The following is a 17918-nucleotide window of genomic DNA, read 5'->3' as shown; positions in this document are numbered from 1 at the left end:
CCAATCCCCCCACCCCACCAGTAGTCCGACTCCGAGTCGCGCCACCACCTTCCTCCTCCGGCGCCGGCGATCCGCCCCTGCCTCTTCTTCCCCGCCGACTCGCTGCTGCCAATCCCCCCACCCCACCCGTAGTCCGACTCCGAGTCGCGCCACCACCTTCCTCCTCCGGCGCCGGCGATCCGCCCCTGCCTCTTCTTCCCCGCCGACTCGCTGCTGCCAATCCCCCCACCCCACCCGTAGTCCGACTCCGAGTCGCGCCACCACCTTCCTCCTCCGGCGCCGGCGATCCGCCCCTGCCTCTTCTTCCCCGCCGACTCGCTGCTGCCAATCCCCCCACCCCACCCGTAGTCCGACTACGAGTCGCGCCACCACCTTCCTCCTCCAGCGCCGGCGATCCGCCCTGCCTCTTCTTCCCCGCCGACTCCCTGCTGCCAATCCCCCCACCCCACCCGTAGTCCGACTACGAGTCGGGCCACCACCTTCCTCCTCCGGCGCCGGCGATCCGCCCCTGCCTCTTCTTCCCCGCCGACTCGCTGCTGCCAATCCCCCCACCCCACCCGTAGTCCGACTCCGAGTCGCGCCACCACCTTCCTCCTCCGGCGCCGGCGATCCGTCCCTGCCTCTTCTTCCCCGCCGACTCGATGCTGCCAATCCCCCCACCCACCCGTAGTCCGACTCCGAGTCGCGCCACCACCTTCCTCCTCCGGCGCCGGCGATCCGCCCCTGCCTCTTCTTCCCCGCCGACTCGCTGCTGCCAATCCCCCACCCCACCCGTAATCCGACTCCGAGTCGCGCCACCACCTTCCTCCTCCGGCGCCGGCGATCCGCCCCTGCCTCTTCTTCCCCGCCGACTCGCTGCTGCCAATCCCCCCACCCCACCCGTAGTCCGACTCCGAGTCGCGCCACCACCTTCCTCCTCCGGCGCCGGCGATCCGCCCCTGCCTCTTCTTTCCCGCCGACTCGCTGCTGCCAATCCCCCCACCCCACCCGTAGTCCGACTCCGAGTCGCGCCACCACCTTCCTCCTCCGGCGCCGGCGATCCGCCCTGCCTCTTCTTCCCCGCCGGCTCGCTGCTGCCAATCCCCCCACCCCACCCGTAGTCCGACTACGAGTCGCGCCACCACCTTCCTCCTCCGGCGCCGGCGATCCGCCCCTGCCTCTTCTTCCCCGCCGCCTCGCTGCTGCCAATCCCCCCCACCCCACCCGTAGTCCGACTCCGAGTCGCGCCACCACCTTCCTCCTCTGGCGCCGGCGATCCGCCCCTGCCTCTTCTTCCCCGCCGACTCGCTGCTGCCAATCCCCCACCCCACCCGTAGTCCGACTCCGAGTCGCGCCACCACCTTCCTCCTCCGGCGCCGGCGATCCGCCCTGCCTCTTCTTCCCCGCCGACTCGCTGCTGCCAATCCCCCCACCCCACCCGTAGTCCGACTACGAGTCGCGCCACCACCTTCCTCCTCCGGCGCCGGCGATCCGCCCCTGCCTCTTCTTCCCCGCCACCTCGCTGCTGCCAATCCCCTCACCCCACCCGTAGTCCGACTCCGAGTTGCGCCACCACCTTCCTCCTCCGGCGCCGGCGATCCGCCCCTGCCTCTTCTTCCCCACCGACTCGCTGCTGCCAATCCCCCCACCCCACCCGTAGTCCGACTCCGAGTCGCGCCACCACCTTCCTCCTCCGGCGCCGGCGATCCGCCCCTGCCTCTTCTTCCCCGCCGACTCGCTGCTGCCAATCCCCCCACCCCACCCGTAGTCCGACTCCGAGTCGCGCCACCACCTTCCTCCTCCGGCGCCGGCGATCCGCCCCTGCCTCTTCTTCCCCGCCGACTCGCTGCTGCCAATCCCCCCACCCCACCCGTAGTCCGACTCCGAGTCGCGCCACCACCTTCCTCCTCCGGCGCCGGCGATCCGCCCCTGCCTCTTCTTCCCCGCCGACTCGCTGCTGCCAATCCCCCCACCCCACCCGTAGTCCGACTCCGATTCGCGCCACCACCTTCCTCCTCCGGCGCCGGCGATCCGCCCCTGCCTCTTCTTCCCCGCCGACTCGCTGCTGCCAATCCCCCCACCCCACCCGTAGTCCGACTCCGAGTCGCGCCACCACCTTCCTCCTCCGGCGCCGGCGATCCGCCCCTGCCTCTTCTTCCCCGCCGACTCGCTGCTGCCATTCCCCCCACCCAACCCGTAGTCCGACTCCGAGTCGCGCCACCACCTTCCTCCTCCGGCGCCGGCGATCCGCCCTGCCTCTTCTTCCCCGCCGACTCGCTGCTGCCAATCCCCCCGCCCCACCCGTAGTCCGAGTACGAGTCGCGCCACCACCTTCCTCCTCCGGCGCCGGCGATCCGCCCCTGCCTCTTCTTCCCCGCCGACTCGCTGCTGCCAATCCCCCCACCCCACCCGTAGTCCGACTCCGAGTCGCGCCACCACCTTCCTTCTCCGGCGCCGGCGATCCGCCCCTGCCTCTTCTTCCCCACCGACTCGCTGCTGCCAATCCCCCCACCCCACCCGTAGTCCGACTACGAGTCGCGCCACCACCTTCCTCCTCCGGCGCCGGCGATCCGCCCCTGCCTCTTCTTCCCCGCCGACTCGCTGCTGCCAATCCCCCCACCCCACCCATAGTCCGACTCCGAGTCGCGCCACCACCTTCCTCCTCCGGAAACGGCGATCCGCCCCTGCCTCTTTTTCCCCGCCGACTCGCTGCTGCCAATCCCCCCACCACACCCGTAGTCCGACTCGGAGTCGCGCCACCACCTTCCTCCTCCGGCGCCGGCGATCCGCCCCTGCCTCTTCTTCCCCGCCGAGTCGATGCTGCCAATCCCCCCACCCCACCCGTAGTCCGACTCCGAGTCGCGCCACCACCTTCCTCCTCCGGCGCCGGCGATCCGCCCCTGCCTCTTCTTTCCCGCCGACTCGCTGCTGCCAATCCCCCCACCCCACCCGTAGTCCGACTCCGAGTCGCGCCACCACCTTCCTCCTCCGGCGCCGGCGATCCGCCCTGCCTCTTCTTCCCCGCCGGCTCGCTGCTGCCAATCCCCCCACCCCACCCGTAGTCCGACTACGAGTCGCGCCACCACCTTCCTACTCCGGCGCCGGCGATCCGCCCTGCCTCTTCTTCCCCGCCGCCTCGCTGCTGCCAATCCCCCCCACCCCACCCGTAGTCCGACTCCGAGTCGCGCCACCACCTTCCTCCTCCGGCGCCGGCGATCCGCCCCTGCCTCTTCTTCCCCGCCGACTCGCTGCTGCCAATCCCCCACCCCACCCGTAGTCCGACTCCGAGTCGCGCCACCACCTTCCTCCTCCGGCGCCGGCGATCCGCCCTGCCTCTTCTTCCCCGCCGACTCGCTGCTGCCAATCCCCCCACCCCACCCGTAGTCCGACTACGAGTCGCGCCACCACCTTCCTCCTCCGGCGCCGGCGATCCGCCCCTGCCTCTTCTTCCCCGCCACCTCGCTGCTGCCAATCCCCTCACCCCACCCGTAGTCCGACTCCGAGTCGCGCCACCACCTTCCTCCTCCGGCGCCGGCGATCCGCCCCTGCCTCTTCTTCCCCACCGACTCGCTGCTGCCAATCCCCCCACCCCACCCGTAGTCCGACTACGAGTCGCGCCACCACCTTCCTCCTCCGGCGCCGGCGATCCGCCCCTGCATCTTCTTCCCCGCCGACTCGCTGCTGCCAATCCCCCCACCCCACCCGTAGTCCGACTCCGAGTCGCGCCACCACCTTCCTCCTCCGGCGCCGGCGATCCGCCCCTGCCTCTTCTTCCCCGCCGACTCGCTGCTGCCAATCCCCCCACCCCACCCGTAGTCCGACTACGAGTCGGGCCACCACCTTCCTCCTCCGGCGCCGGCGATCCGCCCCTGCCTCTTCTTCCCCGCCGACTCGCTGCTGCCAATCCCCCCACCCCACCCGTAGTCCGACTCCGAGTCGCGCCACCACCTTCCTCCTCCGGCGCCGGCGATCCGTCCCTGCCTCTTCTTCCCCGCCGACTCGATGCTGCCAATCCCCCCACCCACCCGTAGTCCGACTCCGAGTCGCGCCACCACCTTCCTCCTCCGGCGCCGGCGATCCGCCCCTGCCTCTTCTTCCCCGCCGACTCGCTGCTGCCAATCCCCCACCCCACCCGTAATCCGACTCCGAGTCGCGCCACCACCTTCCTCCTCCGGCGCCGGCGATCCGCCCCTGCCTCTTCTTCCCCGCCGACTCGCTGCTGCCAATCCCCCCACCCCACCCGTAGTCCGACTCCGAGTCGCGCCACCACCTTCCTCCTCCGGCGCCGGCGATCCGCCCCTGCCTCTTCTTTCTCGCCGACTCGCTGCTGCCAATCCCCCCACCCCACCCGTAGTCCGACTCCGAGTCGCGCCACCACCTTCCTCCTCCGGCGCCGGCGATCCGCCCTGCCTCTTCTTCCCCGCCGGCTCGCTGCTGCCAATCCCCCCACCCCACCCGTAGTCCGACTACGAGTCGCGCCACCACCTTCCTCCTCCGGCGCCGGCGATCCGCCCCTGCCTCTTCTTCCCCGCCGCCTCGCTGCTGCCAATCCCCCCCACCCCACCCGTAGTCCGACTCCGAGTCGCGCCACCACCTTCCTCCTCCGGCGCCGGCGATCCGCCCCTGCCTCTTCTTCCCCGCCGACTCGCTGCTGCCAATCCCCCACCCCACCCGTAGTCCGACTCCGAGTCGCGCCACCACCTTCCTCCTCCGGCGCCGGCGATCCGCCCTGCCTCTTCTTCCCCGCCGACTCGCTGCTGCCAATCCCCCCACCCCACCCGTAGTCCGACTACGAGTCGCGCCACCACCTTCCTCCTCCGGCGCCGGCGATCCGCCCCTGCCTCTTCTTCCCCGCCACCTCGCTGCTGCCAATCCCCTCACCCCACCCGTAGTCCGACTCCGAGTCGCGCCACCACCTTCCTCCTCCGGCGCCGGCGATCCGCCCCTGCCTCTTCTTCCCCACCGACTCGCTGCTGCCAATCCCCCCACCCCACCCGTAGTCCGACTCCGAGTCGCGCCACCACCTTCCTCCTCCGGCGCCGGCGATCCGCCCCTGCCTCTTCTTCCCCGCCGACTCGCTGCTGCCAATCCCCCCACCCCACCCGTAGTCCGACTCCGAGTCGCGCCACCACCTTCCTCCTCCGGCGCCGGCGATCCGCCCCTGCCTCTTCTTCCCCGCCGCCTCGCTGCTGCCAATCCCCCCACCCCACCCGTAGTCCGACTCCGATTCGCGCCACCACCTTCCTCCTCCGGCGCCGGCGATCCGCCCCTGCCTCTTCTTCCCCGCCGACTCGCTGCTGCCAATCCCCCCACCCCACCCGTAGTCCGACTCCGAGTCGCGCCACCACCTTCCTCCTCCGGCGCCGGCGATCCGCCCCTGCCTCTTCTTCCCCGCCGACTCGCTGCTGCCATTCCCCCCACCCAACCCGTAGTCCGACTCCGAGTCGCGCCACCACCTTCCTCCTCCGGCGCCGGCGATCCGCCCTGCCTCTTCTTCCCCGCCGACTCGCTGCTGCCAATCCCCCCGCCCCACCCGTAGTCCGAGTACGAGTCGCGCCACCACCTTCCTCCTCCGGCGCCGGCGATCCGCCCCTGCCTCTTCTTCCCCGCCGACTCGCTGCTGCCAATCCCCCCACCCCACCCGTAGTCCGACTCCGAGTCGCGCCACCACCTTCCTTCTCCGGCGCCGGCGATCCGCCCCTGCCTCTTCTTCCCCACCGACTCGCTGCTGCCAATCCCCCACCCCACCCGTAGTCCGACTACGAGTCGCGCCACCACCTTCCTCCTCCGGCGCCGGCGATCCGCCCCTGCCTCTTCTTCCCCGCCGACTCGCTGCTGCCAATCCCCCCACCCCACCCATAGTCCGACTCCGAGTCGCGCCACCACCTTCCTCCTCCGGAAACGGCGATCCGCCCCTGCCTCTTTTTCCCCGCCGACTCGCTGCTGCCAATCCCCCCACCACACCCGTAGTCCGACTCGGAGTCGCGCCACCACCTTCCTCCTCCGGCGCCGGCGATCCGCCCCTGCCTCTTCTTCCCCGCCGACTCGCTGCTGCCAATCCCCCCACCCCACCCGTAGTCCGACTCCGATTCGCGCCACCACCTTCCTCCTCCGGCGCCGGCGATCCGCCCCTGCCTCTTCTTCCCCGCCGACTCGCTGCTGCCAATCCCCCCACCCCACCCGTAGTCCGACTCCGAGTCGCGCCACCACCTTCCTCCTCCGGCGCCGGCGATCCGCCCCTGCCTCTTCTTCCCCGCCGACTCGCTGCTGCCATTCCCCCCACCCAACCCGTAGTCCGACTCCGAGTCGCGCCACCACCTTCCTCCTCCGGCGCCGGCGATCCGCCCTGCCTCTTCTTCCCCGCCGACTCGCTGCTGCCAATCCCCCCGCCCCACCCGTAGTCCGAGTACGAGTCGCGCCACCACCTTCCTCCTCCGGCGCCGGCGATCCGCCCCTGCCTCTTCTTCCCCGCCGACTCGCTGCTGCCAATCCCCCCACCCCACCCGTAGTCCGACTCCGAGTCGCGCCACCACCTTCCTTCTCCGGCGCCGGCGATCCGCCCCTGCCTCTTCTTCCCCACCGACTCGCTGCTGCCAATCCCCCACCCCACCCGTAGTCCGACTACGAGTCGCGCCACCACCTTCCTCCTCCGGCGCCGGCGATCCGCCCCTGCCTCTTCTTCCCCGCCGACTCGCTGCTGCCAATCCCCCCACCCCACCCATAGTCCGACTCCGAGTCGCGCCACCACCTTCCTCCTCCGGAAACGGCGATCCGCCCCTGCCTCTTTTTCCCCGCCGACTCGCTGCTGCCAATCCCCCCACCACACCCGTAGTCCGACTCGGAGTCGCGCCACCACCTTCCTCCTCCGGCGCCGGCGATCCGCCCCTGCCTCTTCTTCCCCGCCGAGTCGATGCTGCCAATCCCCCCACCCCACCCGTAGTCCGACTCCGAGTCGCGCCACCACCTTCCTCCTCCGGCGCCGGCGATCCGCCCCTGCCTCTTCTTTCCCGCCGACTCGCTGCTGCCAATCCCCCCACCCCACCCGTAGTCCGACTCCGAGTCGCGCCACCACCTTCCTCCTCCGGCGCCGGCGATCCGCCCTGCCTCTTCTTCCCCGCCGGCTCGCTGCTGCCAATCCCCCCACCCCACCCGTAGTCCGACTACGAGTCGCGCCACCACCTTCCTCCTCCGGCGCCGGCGATCCGCCCTGCCTCTTCTTCCCCGCCGCCTCGCTGCTGCCAATCCCCCCCACCCCACCCGTAGTCCGACTCCGAGTCGCGCCACCACCTTCCTCCTCCGGCGCCGGCGATCCGCCCCTGCCTCTTCTTCCCCGCCGACTCGCTGCTGCCAATCCCCCACCCCACCCGTAGTCCGACTCCGAGTCGCGCCACCACCTTCCTCCTCCGGCGCCGGCGATCCGCCCTGCCTCTTCTTCCCCGCCGACTCGCTGCTGCCAATCCCCCCACCCCACCCGTAGTCCGACTACGAGTCGCGCCACCACCTTCCTCCTCCGGCGCCGGCGATCCGCCCCTGCCTCTTCTTCCCCGCCACCTCGCTGCTGCCAATCCCCTCACCCCACCCATAGTCCGACTCCGAGTCGCGCCACCACCTTCCTCCTCCGGCGCCGGCGATCCGCCCCTGCCTCTTCTTCCCCACCGACTCGCTGCTGCCAATCCCCCCACCCCACCCGTAGTCCGACTACGAGTCGCGCCACCACCTTCCTCCTCCGGCGCCGGCGATCCGCCCCTGCATCTTCTTCCCCGCCGACTCGCTGCTGCCAATCCCCCCACCCCACCCGTAGTCCGACTCCGAGTCACGCCACCACCTTCCTCCTCCGGCGCCGGCGATCCGCCCCTGCCTCTTCTTCCCCGCCGACTCGCTGCTGCCAATCCCCCCACCCCACCCGTAGTCCGACTCCGATTCGCGCCACCACCTTCCTCCTCCGGCGCCGGCGATCCGCCCCTGCCTCTTCTTCCCCGCCGACTCGCTGCTGCCAATCCCCCCACCCCACCCGTAGTCCGACTCCGAGTCGCGCCACCACCTTCCTCCTCCGGCGCCGGCGATCCGCCCCTGCCTCTTCTTCCCCGCCGACTCGTTGCTGCCATTCCCCCCACCCAACCCGTAGTCCGACTCCGAGTCGCGCCACCACCTTCCTCCTCCGGCGCCGGCGATCCGCCCTGCCTCTTCTTCCCCGCCGACTCGCTGCTGCCAATCCCACCGCCCCACCCGTAGTCCGAGTACGAGTCGCGCCACCACCTTCCTCCTCCGGCGCCGGCGATCCGCCCCTGCCTCTTCTTCCCCGCCGACTCGCTGCTGCCAATCCCCCCACCCCACCCGTAGTCCGACTCCGAGTCGCGCCACCACCTTCCTTCTCCGGCGCCGGCGATCCGCCCCTGCCTCTTCTTCCCCACCGACTCGCTGCTGCCAATCCCCCCACCCCACCCGTAGTCCGACTACGAGTCGCGCCACCACCTTCCTCCTCCGGCGCCGGCGATCCGCCCCTGCCTCTTCTTCCCCGCCGACTCGCTGCTGCCAATCCCCCCACCCCACCCATAGTCCGACTCCGAGTCGCGCCACCACCTTCCTCCTCCGGAAACGGCGATCCGCCCCTGCCTCTTTTTCCCCGCCGACTCGCTGCTGCCAATCCCCCCACCACACCCGTAGTCCGACTCGGAGTCGCGCCACCACCTTCCTCCTCCGGCGCCGGCGATCCGCCCCTGCCTCTTCTTCCCCGCCGACTCGATGCTGCCAATCCCCCCACCCCACCCGTAGTCCGACTCCGAGTCGCGCCACCACCTTCCTCCTCCGGCGCCGGCGATCCGCCCCTGCCTCTTCTTCCCCGCCGACTCGCTGCGGCCAATCCCCCCACCCCACCCGTAGTCCGACTACGAGTCGCGCCACCACCTTCCTCCTCCGGCGCCGGCGATCCGCCCCTGCCTCTTCTTCCCCGCCGACTCGCTGCCGCCAATCCCCCCACCCCACCCGTAGTCCGACTCCGAGTCGCGCCACCACCTTCCTCCTCCGGCGCCGGCGATCCGCCCCTGCCTCTTCTTCCCCGCCGACTCGATGCTGCCAATCCCCCCAACCACCCGTAGTCCGACTCCGAGTCGCGCCACCACCTTCCTCCTCCGGCGCCGGCGATCCGCCCCTGCCTCTTCTTCCCCGCCGACTCGCTGCAGCCAATCCCCCCACCCCACCCGTAGTCCGGCTCCGAGTCGCGCCACCTCCTTCCTCCTCCGGCGCCGGCGATCCGCCCCTGCCTCTTCTTCCCCGCCGACTCGCTGCCGCCAATCCCCCCACCCCACCCGTAGTCCGACTCCGAGTCGCGCCACCACCTTCCTCCTCCGGCGCCGGCGATCCGCCCCTGCCTCTTCTTCCCCGCCGACTCGCTGCTGCCAATCCCCCCACCCCACCCGTAGTCCGACTCCGAGTCGCGCCACCACCTTCCTCCTCCGGCGCCGGCGATCCGCCCCTGCCTCTTCTTCCCCGCCGACTCGCTACTGCCAATCCCCCCACCCCACCCGTAGTCCGACTCCGAGTCGCGCCACCACCTTCCTCCTCCGGCGCCGGCGATCCGCCCCTGCCTCTTCTTCCCCGCCGACTCGCTGCTGCCAATCCCCCCACCCCACCCGTAGTCCGACTCCGAGTCGCGCCACCACCTTCCTCCTCCGGCGCCGGCGATCCGCCCTGCCTCTTCTTCCCCGCCGGCTCGCTGCTGCCAATCCCCCCACCCCACCCGTAGTCCGACTACAAGTCGCGCCACCACCTTCCTCCTCCGGCGCCGGCGATCCGCCCCTGCCTCTTCTTCCCCGCCGATCGCTGCTGCCAATCCCCCCACCCCACCCGTAGTCCGACTACGAGTCGCGCCACCACCTTCCTCCTCCGGCGCCGGCGATCCGCCCCTGCCTCTTCTTCCCCACCGACTCGCTGCTGCCAATCCCCCCACCCCACCCGTAGTCCGACTACGAGTCGCGCCACCACCTTCCTCCTCCGGCGCCGGCGATCCGCCCCTGCCTCTTCTTCCCCGCCGACTCGCTGCTGCCAATCCCCCCACCCCACCCGTAGTCCGACTCCGAGTCGCGCCACCACCTTCCTCCTCCGGCGCCGGCGATCCGCCCCTGGCTCTTCTTCCCCGTCGACTCGCTGCTGCCAATCCCCCCACCCCACCCGTAGTCCGACTCTGAGTCGCGCCACCACCTTCCTCCTCCGGCGCCGGCGATCCGCCCCTGCCTCTTCTTCCCCGCCGACTCGCTGCTGCCAATCCAGCCACCCCACCCGTAGTCCGACTCCGAGTCGCGCCACCACCTTCCTCCTCCGGCGCCGGCGATCCGCCCCTGCCTCTTCTTCCCCGCCGACTCGATGCTGCCAATCCCCCCACCCCACCAGTAGTACGACTCCGAGTCGCGCCACCACCTTCCTCCTCCGGCGCCGGCGATCCGCCCCTGCCTCTTCTTCCCCGCCGACTCGCTGCTGCCAATCCCCCCACCCCACCCGTAGTCCGACTCCGAGTCGCGCCACCACCTTCCTCCTCCGGCGCCGGCGATCCGCCCCTGCCTCTTCTTCCCCGCCGACTCGATGCTGCCAATCCCCCCACCCCACCAGTAGTACGACTCCGAGTCGCGCCACCACCTTCCTCCTGCGGCGCCGGCGATCCGCCCCTGCCTCTTCTTCCCCGCCGACTCGCTGCTGCCAATCCCCCCACCCCACCCGTAGTCCGACTCCGAGTCGCGCCACCACCTTCCTCCTCCGGCGCCGGCGATCCGCCCCTGCCTCTTCTTCCCGGCGACTCGCTGCTGCCAATCCCCCCACCCCACCCGTAGTCCGACTCCGAGTCGCGCCACCACCTTCCTCCTCCGGCGCCGGCGATCCGCCCCTGCCTCTTCTTCCCCACCGACTCGCTGCTGCCAATCCCCCACCCCACCCGTAGTCCGACTCCGAGTCGCGCCACCACCTTCCTCCTCCGGCGCCGGCGATCCGCCCCTGCCTCTTCTTCCCCGCCGACTCGCTGCTGCCAATCCCCCCACCCCACCCGTAGTCCGACTCCGAGTCGCGCCACCACCTTCCTCCTCCGGCGCCGGCGATCCGCCCCTGCCTCTTCTTCCCCGCCGACTCGCTGCTGCCAATCCCCCCACCCCACCCGTAGTCCGACTCCGAGTCGCGCCACCACCTTGCTCCTCCGGTGCCGGCGATCCGCCCTGCCTCTTCTTCCCCGCCGACTCGCTGCTGCAAATCCCCCCACCCCACCCGTAGTCCGACTACGAGTCGCGCCACCACCTTCCTCCTCCGGCGCCGGCGATCCGCCCCTGCCTCTTCTTCCCCGCCGACTCGCTGCTGCCAATCCCCCCACCCCACCCGTAGTCCGACTCCGAGTCGCGCCACCACCTTCCTCCTCCGGCGCCGGCGATCCGCCCCTGCCTCTTCTTCCCCACCGACTCGCTGCTGCGAATCCCCCCACCCCACCCGTAGTCCGACTCCGAGTAGCGCCACCACCTTCCTCCTCCGGCGCCGGCGATCCGCCCCTGCCTCTTCTTCCCCGCCGACTCGCTGCTGCCAATCCCCCCACCCCACCCATAGTCCGGCTCCGAGTCGCGCCACCACCTTCCTCCTCCGGCGCCGGCGATCCGCCCCTGCCTCTTCTTCCCCGCCGACTCGCTGCTGCCAATCCCCCCACCCCATCCGTAGTCCGGCTCCGAGTCGCGCCACCACCTTCCTCCTCCGGCGCCTGCGATCCGCCCCTCCCTCTTCTTCCCCGCCGACTCGCTGCTGTCAATCCCCCCACCCCACCCGTAGTCCGGCTCCGAGTCGCGCCACCACCTTCCTCCTCCGGCGCCTGCGATCCGCCCCTACCTCTTCTTCCCGCCCACTCGCTGCTGCCAATCCCCCCACCCCACCCGTAGTCCGACTCTGAGTCGCGCCACCACCTTCCTCCTCCGGCGCCGGCGATCCGGCCTTGCCGCTTCTTCCCCGCCGACTCGCTGCTGCCAATCCCCCCACCCCACCCGTAGTCCGGCTCCGAGTAGCGCCACCACCTTCCTCCTCCAGCGCCGGCGATCCGCCCCTGCCCCTTCTTCCCCGCCGACTCGCTGCTGCCAATCCCCCCACCCCAACCGTAGTCCGCCTCCGAGTCGCGCCACCACCTTCCTCCTCCGGCGGCGGCGATCCGCCCCTGCCTCTTCTTCCCCGCCGACTCGCTGCTGCCAATCCCCCCACCCCACCCGTAGTCCGACTCCGAGTCGCGCCACCACCTTCCTCCTCCGGCGCCGGCGATCCGCCCCTGCCTCTTCTTCCCCGCCGACTCGCTGCTGCCAATCCCCCCACCCCACCCGTAGTTCGACTCCGAGTAGCACCACCACCTTCCTCCTCCGGCGCCGGCGATCCGCCCCTGCCTCTTCTTCCCCGCCGACTCGCTGCTGCCAATCCCCCCACCCCACCCATAGTCCGGCTCCGAGTCGCGCCACCACCTTCCTCCTCCGGCGCCGGCGATCCGCCCCTGCCTCTTCTTCCCCGCCGACTCGCTGCTGCCAATCCCCCCACCCCACCCGTAGTCCGGCTCCGAGTAGCGCCACCACCTTCCTCGTCCGGCGCCGGCGATCCGCCCCTGCCTCTTCTTCCCCGCCGACTCGCTGCTGCCAATCCCCCCACCCCACCCGTAGTCCGACTCCGAGTCGCGCCACCACCTTCCTCCTCCGGCGCCGGCGATCCGCCCCTGCCTCTTCTTCCCCGCCGACTCGATGCTGCCAATCCCCCCACCCCACCCGTAGTCCGACTCCGAGTCGCGCCACCACCTTCCTCCTCCGGCGCCGGCGATCCGCCCCTGCCTCTTCTTCCCCGCCGACTCGATGCTGCCAATCCCCCCACCCCACCCGTAGTCCGACTCCGAGTCGCGCCACCATCTTCCTCCTCCGGCGCCGGCGATCCGCCCCTGCCTCTTCTTCCCCACCGACTCGCTGCTGCCAATCCCCCACCCCACCCGTAGTCCGACTCCGAGTCGCGCCACCACCTTCCTCCTCCGGCGCCGGCGATCCGCCCCTGGCTCTTCTTCCCCGCCGACTCGCTGCTGCCAATCCCCCCGCCCCACCCGTAGTCCGACTCCGAGTCGCGCCACCACCTTCCTCCTCCGGCGCAGGCGATCCGCCCTGCCTCTTCTTCCCCGCCGACTCGCTGCAGCCAAACCCCCCACCCCACCCGTAGTCCGACTACAAGTCGCGCCACCACCTTCCTCCTCCGGCGCCGGCGATCCGCCCCTGCCTCTTCTTCCCCGCCGACTCGCTGCTGCCAATCCCCCCACCCCACCCGTAGTCCGACTCCGAGTAGCGCCACCACCTTCCTCGTCCGGCGCCGGCCATCCGCCCCTGCCTCTTATTCCCCGCCGACTCGCTGCTGCCAATCCCCCCACCCCACCCGTAGTCCTACTCCGAGTCGCGCCACCACCTTCCTCCTCCGGCGCCGGCGATCCGCCCCTGCCTCTTCTTCCCCGCCGACTCGCTGCTGCCAATCCCCCCACCCCACCCGTAGTCCGACTCCGAGTCGCGCCACCACCTTCCTCCTCCGGCGCCGGCGATCCGCCCCTGCCTCTTCTTCCCCGCCGACTCGCTGCTGCCAATCCCCCCACCCCACCCGTAGTCCGACTCCGAGTCGCGCCACCACCTTCCTCCTCCGGCGCCGGCGATCCACCCCTGCCTCTTCTTCCCCGCCGACTCGCTGCTGCCAATCCCCCCACCCCACCCGTAGTCCGACTCCGAGTCGCGCCACCACCTTCCTCCTCCGGCGCCGGCGATCCGCCCCTGCCTTTTCTTCCCCGCCCACTCGCTGCTGCCAATCCCCCCACCCCACCCGTAGTCCGACTCCGAGTCGCGCCACCACCTTCCTCCTCCGGCGCCGGCGATCCGCCCCTGCCTCTTCTTCCCCGCCGACTCGCTGCTGCCAATCCGCCCACCCTGCCCGTAGTCCGACTCTGAGTCGCGCCACCACCTTCCTCCTCCGGCGCCGGCGATCCGCCCCTGCCTCTTCTTCCCCGCCGACTCGCTGCTGCCAATCCCCCCACCCCACCCGTAGTCCGACTCCGAGTCGCGCCACCACCTTCCTCCTCCGGCGCCGGCGATCCGCCCCTGCCTCTTCTTCCCCGCCGACTCGCTGCTGCCAATCCCCCACCCCACCCGTAGTCCGACTCCGAGTCGCGCCACCACCTTCCTCCTTCAGCGCCGGCATGAAGCACCAGTACCACGCCTGGCTCATCTGCACCGAGGACGCCTTCGTTCTCTTCAGCCTCAAGTTCTGGGGCCCCGCCCGCTTCTTCGTCTACACAGCCGGGAAGCAGTCCCTGCGGCTGCTCCCAAACCCCAACCATCCCTACTTCGGCGGGCAGTAGTTTGGCCTCTTGCCCCGTGGCGACGTCGACGGCGAGCACTATGCCGTGGCCTTCCTCGACGTCAAGTGGACTATCCGAGACGATTTTTGTCGGTTTGATGCCTATGTCTTCTCGTCTGAAACACAGGCATGGACGACCAGGAAGGCCTGCCTATCAGACCCTGCTGACAAGCCATTGTGTTGTCGACATGCCTTGTTCAAGCAGATCAGGGTTGGAGCAAGCGCGCTGGGCTGGGTTGATACCTGCTATGGAATTCTCCTTCTTGACCACCTGTTTGGCAGGCATCCTGTCATCAGAATAATCCCATTACCCGTGACAACCGTTGGCTTGCCCGAGCCAACCAAACCGGAGGACAATTACTGTGCCCTGAGTATTTTTACAATGTTGCCTGCTGCGACGATCTCATCAAATTTGTCCACATCAAATACGATGACCCTGATGCCATGACCAGAGGTTCAGGTTGGAAAGCCACAATGTGGAATATGAAGGTCTCTGAGGGAAATTGGTGCGAGCGCTACACGGTTGATGTTGCCAAAATCTCGGTTGACAAAAGCTTTTCTGCTAAATTGCCTCAGCTGTGGGATGATGAGACTCAACAACTGCAGTTGAAGAACCTGATGTTCCAAGGCCCGATTCTGAGCATGCTCAATGACAATTTGCTTTACATGATGGCCAAGGTGAATGATGAAGACGACACAGCCTGGGCCATCACTATTGACATGAAACATGCAGCTCTCAAGGCACTGGCAAAGTTTTCTGTCAAACCGAACCAACAACTCGTCACTACACTCTGCTTCTCATGCGTCTTCCCCAAGTACCTCAACATTCCCCCAGGTGCTTCTTCCTTCTTTCTCCCCATGTGATTTAACCAGCAATGCTATCTTTGAATTCTTGGTCTGTATGCTAGTAGGCTAGTCATATACGTAACTTGTAAGTGCTCATGAGAATGTCTCTGTTTTGACACTATCTGGGCTCTTCGGATTAATTAGTTTAGCTGTTCGTTAACATTAGAAATATACCACGCTATCACTTGGATTCTTGGTTTTCTGTTTGTTATGAATGTACATTTCAGTACCGTGTATTGACGCTATTGCCGTTGGACTTTTTAGCTGTTTGTTAACCCTCATCATACATGTTTACGCGATAGAAACTGGCATGAGGCAGCTGACGGCACACACAAAATGTTCTGCCAGTATGGACCCCTTATCTATAAAGATCTCAGTCATATAGGTAGACATACTGCATGCTAAAAGTATGCAAGGTGATACAGCTGTTGTCGTCAGAAGGGCGAATTAACTTGTTCTATTAGCATAATGTTATGATAATTGAGGCCGTATAAACCACCTCATCCCATTCCTTCTATAAGCAGAAAGGAATTGTTGATGCCAATTCAAATCCATTCCTGGAATAAAATTAATTAATAAAGTATCAAATGAGAGACAAGTTTATCCTCAAGTGTCGTTTGCACTACACAATACCGAAGCACAAGTAGCTCTTGTGCAAACTGGACAGTGCCTTATCTCTCATGAAAATGCCACCACGTTGTCATCCAAGCCTCGTGTGTTACAGCAGTCGGCTAGATCCAGTGTCCTTTCATCATTATGTTGTCAGTCCTTCATGCCGTTTCTGGTCGACCAACTTCTGCACATCCCAAAGCCCATTTTACCACTGTGTATGGCCTTGACTGTTGTGCTGTGTCGCTCTCTGGTACCAATGCATAGCTCACTGCTGTGACTGTGGCTATGCTAGCAACTTCTGTAGCCCCAGGGCTTTATCTCAAAAGCGTTCATCTTGTCTTCATGATTAGATTACGATCCTATGGTTCTGGGGGCACTAAGGTTGATGCCTTCTTCCATTAAAATTGCTCCCTTGAGAAGTTAATTGCAGTTCTCCCCAATCTTGTGTATGTAACTATTTATTTGTCCAATTATTCAGGGACAGAAATGTATGATCCCATGGAAATGCACTTTAAGAGGTAATTCATGTATTGTTGTGCTACCATTACTTGTTCCAGTTCTCTATTTTTATTTGCACGACATCTTGTTGAATTCTGATGTTGATGTTGCATGACTATTGCCACGATGAGTTTGGCGCAGTTTGTTATGCAAGTGCAGCAGACTCGAGAATGGTTCAGGGAACTTGGTATTTGTCCGCTCTTGATATATTTAGCCTTTTATACTGACTTCTGTTCTAATATATCACATGTGCAAGTGAATGTTTGCCAACTTCAACCAAGTGGATGTTTAGGGTCTTGATCTTAAATGATTTTCCTTGTGGCAATATGCAAATGTGTTAGTTTAATATGCAATATCACTCTGATCGGGTCAAGTATAATATCTTTGAATATCTTTTGATTTCCCCCTTCATTTGTGTCCGATAGAAATGTTAAGCAAGTACTGCCCTCGAAGCATTATTTTCTGCTGCTGCACATATACGTTCTTACAAAGTTGTGACTGTCATGACTAGAAGATTCACATCTATGTGGTGCTTTGCAGATCTTTTCTTAGATTGTGACTTGCCAACTTATAAGGAATCCAAAGCACTGCTTACGGAGTGTTGCCCAGTATCCTCTTTGTGTGTACATATTCATGCGGTAAGTTCTGTTCTGGTGACTCATAGATGTACGCCTTAAACGTATATTTATGTTTGCTCCCACAAGCTTCAAATTATTTATCATCTCTTTGAACTACGCACACAATTGTAGCAAATTTATATTCCTCTATTATGCTCTTGGTTTCAAATTATGATATCTCAATTTTTTCTGAATCCTATAACATCTTGATGCAGCTACTGAAATATGCTACATGCACTGATGAAGCCTCCAATAATATGCAACATCTCTTACGGTATATAAACGTAGAAACTTGTTCATGCACTTGTTTACTCCAATTATATTCTGACTATAATGTCTATGTTTCCTAGAGCATTTGAGGGTTTTGATATGCTGCTAACCGAGTCATTTAATGAGCAAGCAAGTGATGATACCCTGAGGAGCAAAATCATTGTGGCCCTTCCAATTTTAGACAAGTAAGTGAAAACCATACACATGTGTCTTCTTTATCACCAAAAATAATTATTTGTCCATCTTTCTATATCTTCCCCTCTTTGCAGTCTTCTGCAAAGTATGCTACCATCAATGACTCCTGAAGAAAGGTACCAAGGAGTAGGAATATTTGAACAATATGAGAAGTCAGGCTATACGAAGAAGGGCCACCAGTCGTTTGGCTCTAATGCTGAGAAGGTTCGCCACAGCAAGAAGCGAAACCATGCTAAGAAAAGGACTCACAAGCAGCAGCAACATATTTTCAAGCACAATAACTTTTGGGGGGATGTGGCTTTGAACGGCTGGCGGTACTTGGGCGGCTGCATGCTGATGTCTGTTGGTATGTTGTCACTTTGCTGGATGCCATGGAAGATCTTGCAGGAGATGCTAGCTTAGGGCTGCTTTCGTCCTGCTCTTTTGTCCTGTCCTGAAACCACTCTCCGGAATCATGTACATGTTGTAGCCAGGTTTTTGGGTGAGTAAGTTGGCTGCAGCTTGCTGCTGAACTAAACAGTATATTACCATAGT

The 17918-nt window shown here is 65.5% G+C and overlaps 1 pseudogene; it reads left to right on the top strand.

Moving 5' to 3' along the window:
- The first annotated feature begins 14185 nt into the window (after positions 1-14185).
- LOC109776241 (uncharacterized) lies at positions 14186-17786 on the top strand (annotated as a pseudogene).
- The last annotated feature ends 132 nt before the right edge of the window (positions 17787-17918 follow it).

The sequence above is a fragment of the Aegilops tauschii genome, chromosome 3 (genome assembly GCF_002575655.3).
Source record: "Aegilops tauschii subsp. strangulata cultivar AL8/78 chromosome 3, Aet v6.0, whole genome shotgun sequence".
Taxonomy (NCBI): Eukaryota; Viridiplantae; Streptophyta; class Magnoliopsida; order Poales; family Poaceae; genus Aegilops; species Aegilops tauschii.
Note: the sequence above shows the minus strand (reverse complement) of the source record. Positions and strands in the feature narration are given on the sequence as shown.